Here is a 6,638-nt window from a genome sequence, read left to right on the forward strand (position 1 = left end):
AAATGAACCCACACGTCCCCTACAGCTCCAACCTGTTGTTCATTTGGTGCTCTCTATCAATAAATATTATGGCTCACATACTATTTCCAGTTATTATTTTAGGTGCTCCTGTACACCAGTGAACTAAACAAATGAAAATCCCTGGCTTCATAGAATTTATATTCTAGACATCTATCTACTGCCCAAAACATCTGAATATCAAGTTTGATTCTTCTATTCTCTCACCCTTAGGCCTTTTGAACTACAGCAACCTTTCTGGAAAGTTATGTAGCAATATTTAGTGAAATTACATATGTATGTTTCCTATGATGCAAAAATCTTGTTCTTAGTTATATTCTAGAAAATGCTTACCCAAATTAATGTGAAAACATTTATAAAGTTACTCATCTGAGCATGTTTTCCTGGTAATAGAAAAATGAAGGCATCTTAGGTGTCCCTTGGCAGGGAATGGGTCTGTCAAATGTGGCTGACGTGGACAGTTAATGGGATGCCCCACATGTAACAAAGACAAGAGTCTATAAAGAGCTCATGAAAAATATCTATTATTGGTACCAGCTGTTAGCATAATGGCTATGTCACTGGACTCCCATGTAGTTGACTATGGTTCAAGTCATGGACCCGGTGGCTTAAACTCATTCCAGGCATGGGTACATGTGTGCCCAACATCCCAAGAGGAGAACGGAGGAGAAGGGATTACAACATGGCCATCCCCCACCACCCCCCCCGAGGGTTGATTTCTTGCTTTCTGTCTCTCTGTTTCTTTGTCTTTCTGGTGAGCATACACACACTGTAGCAAAACAAAAACCTTTCCAAAAAAAAAAATCATATTATTATGCATGAATTTTAAAATGTTTTTGCACCAAAATTAATTTGTACCTTAATTTCATTTCCATGAATTTTTTGAAGTTCCCTATTATGTCTATATAGTGATAACACATATGTATGTTTATGTACCTATATTAAACATATATGTGTGGAAGACATAAATTTACCACAACATAAATCAGTTTAAAATTCTCTATCTTCATAGTTAAATTATAAGGTAGTGAGATTTCAATTTTTCAATATTCAAAATATTTAGAAAGACTATAAATATGTCCTTAACTATGACTTTAGGGACTATAGTTTTGATATTTATTGGTCGCCTGAAAAATAATGATGTGTGTTTTTCTATGCAAAAATGCATCATGATTTTTCTGATGACCAATATTTTAGTAGGGGTAATATGCCAATGTAGAGAACTGTTTCATAGCAGAGTGATGACAGTATCAATTACCCTTCATGTGAGTTAAATTATTTTCTGTGCTTTTTGTGAATTTGCAGATTAAAGCAGGAGTCAGCAGAGTGTTCTGAGAACACATAAGGGACAGTAAAATGAATTTTGCCCTTAAAATTTTTGATGGAAAAGAGAGAGAAATTTAATCAGCCACTTTTCATTTACATTATTGATTACCAGTAGGATTTCAACTGTCATGAGTAAATGTCAGGAACCCTAATTAGATTATTTCATAATTTTTGTGGAAATTAACAACAAGCATTATTGTATATAAAGTACAAACTCAGAAGAAGGAAGCTGTATTCTCTGTGAGCTCTTCATTCCTCATAAGGCTGCTTTCTTTTCCTTTATCTTTTACAACCGTAGGATGATGGGATCAAACTGTGCATCGTTCAGAATATAGATTGGTGCTGTGAGTTCTGTAAGCTTAAGTATGCAGACAGTGTGATTCTTAGCCCAGATATACCTAGGGTCTGCATAGCCACGTGGAAAGATTAATTACGGCTCACATCAATTCTGGCCTCTAGATGTCATGTAAAGAACATAACATCTGAGAGGAAGCTGCAGAATTTTGATTATGGCCATCTGAACAACTGTGAGCAGGAGTGCGAGAAGAAAGGGGCTCTTGTCTCCCTTTACAGAAAGTGAACTAGGCAAGCAAAGGCGAACAGGCTGGAGATTACATCTCAGAAGGGCTGTTATGAGATGTTCACTTACCTCAATTTCTCAGCTCCTAGGATTCAAAGGGAAGAGATGAGCCCTTATTCATGGTGAGTTCCAGATGACCAACCTCTAAGATCAAAAGTGACTGCATGGTTCGAATCCCAAACCTGTTGGCTTAGAAAACCAGGGCTTATATGCGTGGGTGCTCAAAATCCTGAGAGGAGAATAGAGAATGGATTGTAATGTGGCTGTCCCCCCTGGGTGGTGCTTTTTCACTTTTAGTCTCTCTGGCTCTGCTCTGTCTCTATCTTCTGTGAGTATCTGGGCCCTACAGCAACAATTAAAGAAAGAAAAAATAAATAGTGATACTATTCACACCATAGAAAGTATCAAGGATTAATACACTATTCCATAGCTGAGAGAATAAAAGAAAAGAAATAAGATTAGAGAATAAAAGAAAAGAAATTAGATTTCTGGGTACTTATGATCCTCTTTAAAGATAAACAGAAGGAACCAGTGGATGGCATAATGGTTACATCACTGAACTCCCACATAGTTGACGACAGTTCGAGTCCTGGACTTGGAGTCTTAAAACTCACACAGGGCACGTGGACACGGGTGACCCAAACCCTGAGAGTAGAATGGAGAAGAAAGGATTTCAGTATGGCCATCACCCCCGGGGGATGACTTCTCGCTTTATGTCTCTCTGTCTCTCTGTCTCTCCAGTGAGCATAAGTGACCTATAGCAAAAATCTTTCTCTCTAAAAAAGAAAAAGAAAATGATCAAGACCAGCAGGTAGCATAATGGCTATGTTGCTGGACTCCCACGTGGTCGACCATGGTTCAAGTTCTGGACTAGGTGACTTAAACTCACGCCAGGCGTGTGTATGTGTGTTCAAGATCCTGAAGGGAGAATGGAGGAGAAGGGATTGTGGCATGGCCATCCCTGAGGCGGGGGTGGGGGGTTGATTTCTCACATTTTGTCTCTCTGTCTCTCTCTGTCTTCCTGGGCAGTGCATGTGCCCTATAGCAAAAACCTCTCAAAAAAAAACAAAACAAAAAAAAAGATAAACAGTAGAAAAGTGGATTTTAGCAAATTTTAATTGTTATTATCTATGTTAAACTTCAGTGTTTTAGCCTGAGACAGGGTACAAGATTTGGGCTTCAGTTTTTGTGCAAGGTGTCTCATAGCAAGAAATAAAATGTGTTTCAGACTCACAAAACTGAGCAAAAAAAGGAATTAAATGAATCACAGAAAAAAAATCCATCACAAAAATTGTATAATGGATTAGAAAGGGAGACCGTATCTGTTCATCCCCATGTTTCTTACAATCTGCAGTTAATTCATCACAGAGTAGCTCCCTGGATATTTAAGGACAATGGGAAATGTCCACAAGCCCTCCTCTTATTTCCATTTTCAGCCCCAGAGTGCAGTGGGCTGCAAACAACAAGCCGTTTAAATGCCTCCCAAGGAGAATAGATATGCTGTGAGTAGGCTAGCTCCCTCTAAAACGAGCAGGGAAATACAAAGCAGACCGACAGTGAGGATAGGAAAATCATGCAGAAGAATCAAAGGAAAGAAGGAAGAGCAGAATATAAGAAAATAAGAATCTGCTTTACCCGATATATGGTAATATGCTCAGACACTGGAAAAACTTCACAGTTGAAACTGAAACAGCACATCTGATTTCAGAAGCAGAACAGTGGAATAATGAATAGTGCAGAACCTTTTGGTCCTTAAAACTAGGTTCAAATTCATCCCCGGGAAAATGCTAGTGATTGAAAATGTACTGGATTCCCCTTGAGTAGCTAAAATAGAGTTTCTCCTTTCTCCCCAAAACTGCCAAAATAGAAGAATAAGCTCAGAATAATTGCTGTACATGGTCTCCTAATTAGAAGTCTTATTAGCATGTCTAAATTAAGCAAACTTTTATGCAAAAAGAGTTGTACTAAATGCACAAAAGATACTAACACTGTTTATGAAATTAAGTTATATTTATACTTTAAAAGGAATACCGCAGTATTTCAAATCTTGGGATCATATTAACATTGAGCATTTCATAAGCCAAAGGCCAACATTTTGAATTGTCTTTTATACTGATTAGTTTAAAAGTTCCATGTAAAAGAAATTCTCTTAAAAGAAACAACAAAACCCAAATCTAATGATCATTAGTAGCTGATATTTGTGTGCCTACAGTTTAAAGACAAAGGGGAAATTTCTCTCAGAAAATGATGTGAGTCATCAGGATCAAAATGGAGTCATTCGTGTCAACTTGTACTAAAAGTCAACTGAGCCAAGGAAGGAAATGGAGGTGGTGTTTTTCTCGTTCCTGATAACCAGTGCTATTTTAAAACTCTGCCAGAACCACAACCTTGCACAATGATGATTGCTCTCTGACCAAAGGACTACTCCTGTGAAAACATCTCCCCAGTTACTGCCTATCCAACGTTGGAGTGATGCCCCCATTGATATTGATCTTGGAAATCAAGGATAATTGTCCTAAACAACAAATGTAAAAAATCTCTCCCGAGACCAGCAGTTAGCATAATGGCTATGTTGCTGGACTCCTATATAGTTGACTGGTTCGAGTCCCAGACCTGGTGGCTTAAACTCACGCTGGGCGCATGTGCGTGCATACCCAAGGTCCCAAGAGGAGAATGGAAGAAAAGAGATTGCAGCATGGCCATCCCCCCTGGGGGCTGATTTCTCGCTTTCTGTCTCTCTGTCTCTCTCTGTCTTTCTGGTGAGTGCACACACCCTATAGCAAAAAAAAAAAAAAAACAAAAAAAAAACAAAAAAAAACAAACAAACAAACAAAAAACAACTCTCAAAAAAATAAAAAAATCTCCCCCTGCTCCTCTTTTGCTTGTAGTTCCTGCCTTTAAAACTTGCATGAGAGTATTAAGAACTCAGTAAGTGTGGTTGGGGCAGCCTGACTATGCTCATCCTAGCTACATGCCAAATTTCTGCCCAAATAAACTCTCTGCTTTCTGAACTTTGACTCCCTTTATTTCATAGGTTGACAATGGAATCTGTCACTCAGATCCTGACCAAAATATACCCCCAATATAACACAATATAAAAATAAACCCCCAATATAACACAATATAAACATGGACAGAAAAGATAAAACACATGATAGCACATAACAGAACTTTCAGTCAATCTATTTACAGAATCAAAAGGAATTTCCATTAATCAAGCATTTGTAGGAGGGACCAGCAGATGGCATAATGTTTACATCACTGAACTCCCACATAGTTGACCACAGTTCAAGTCTTGGACCTGGTGACTTAAAACTTATACCAGGTGCCAGTGCATGTGTGCCCAAAATTCTTAGAGGAGAAAGGAGGAGAAGGGATTGCAGTATGACAAACTCACAAAGGGAGTGATTTCTCACTTTCTGTCTCTCTGTCTCTCTCTGTTTCTCTGACAATCACAAATGCCCTATAGAAAAAAAAAATCTCTCTGGGGAAAAAAAAGAGTTTGTAGGGACTGACTTAGTTTGTGTGTGTGTACAGATATAGATATAGATAGATATATACAAATCTGTGTATTCTTCAGGCTAGGTCACCTATAGTTTTGCCTGATTGGAGGTAAAAGGAAAATGCTTTGCCTTTCTCCTTCCATAGGATCAACAACTCAAGTCCTATAAAGATTTTCTATCAGGAGCCAGTAAGTGTTGTGGCAGTAATGTAATACTCTGCAATGCTGGATCACAAGAGAAGGTCTGGAATTGGTATCCTGAGGTCTTCCTATACACGGTGCATGCCAAGTGTGCTAGCTGAGACTGGGACGGGATCATGGCGTGAAGACCCTGTTGAAAGTATCTCTCCTTTTTCCCTCCTTCTCTCTTTCTCTCTTAGAATATATAAACTACTACATATTATATAGAATAGAGACTATATATATCCTCAAATGAACTGGGAAATTAAACACATGACCCACATCTTAAAGAATATGTGTATACTCTTATCAAGACCCCCCACACACTTATGTGCCCCTCTACACTCTGCCTCACTACCAAAATGTATCTATTCTCATTTTAGCCTTTATTTTCACTTGACATTTACTACAGGAGGCACAATATTCCCAAGTCAAATCTCACTCCCAATGTCATATTGCAAACAATGAAAACCACTGAGAAAACAGAAATACACTTTGTAAGAGAAAGAACAAGAGGAGTGTGAGTAAACAAGTGAGAGAGAGATTGAGAAGAAGAGCAGGATGTTGGCTGCTTCTGATAGCAAGCACACAGAAAGTCAGGAGACGCTTCCGAAGTCCTGGTGCTCAGTGGACAGAGGGGCAGAGGAAACGTTTGGGGAGCAGAATAACAAGAAAGGCCTAGGATCAATAAATCAAAACAGGCTCCCTTTTCCCATTTTCATGTTCTATTTCAATCTGCACTTGCTTGGGGATAAATAAGCCATTTTCTTTTCTCTGTAGTTAATTTTGTGTTCAGTGGAGTATGTAAGTATGCTTCTTAACTCTCAGAAATAATAGGGCATGTGCAGAATACAGGGAGAGAAATGATTTAAAACAAAGAGAGACTGACTGACTATAGCTTCTTTTCTTAATAATTCTACCTTTCCAAGTTTTCTTAAAGGTATAGGCCAAATACTAGAGAAAAAATGTGTGATATATAATAATAACTATATATAACCTTCAATTGTTGTGTACTCTTTCCTGGTACTCTGT

This window comes from Tupaia chinensis, unplaced genomic scaffold (genome assembly GCF_000334495.1).
Source record: "Tupaia chinensis unplaced genomic scaffold, TupChi_1.0 Scaffold140301_1, whole genome shotgun sequence".
NCBI classification, from domain to species: Eukaryota; Metazoa; Chordata; class Mammalia; order Scandentia; family Tupaiidae; genus Tupaia; species Tupaia belangeri.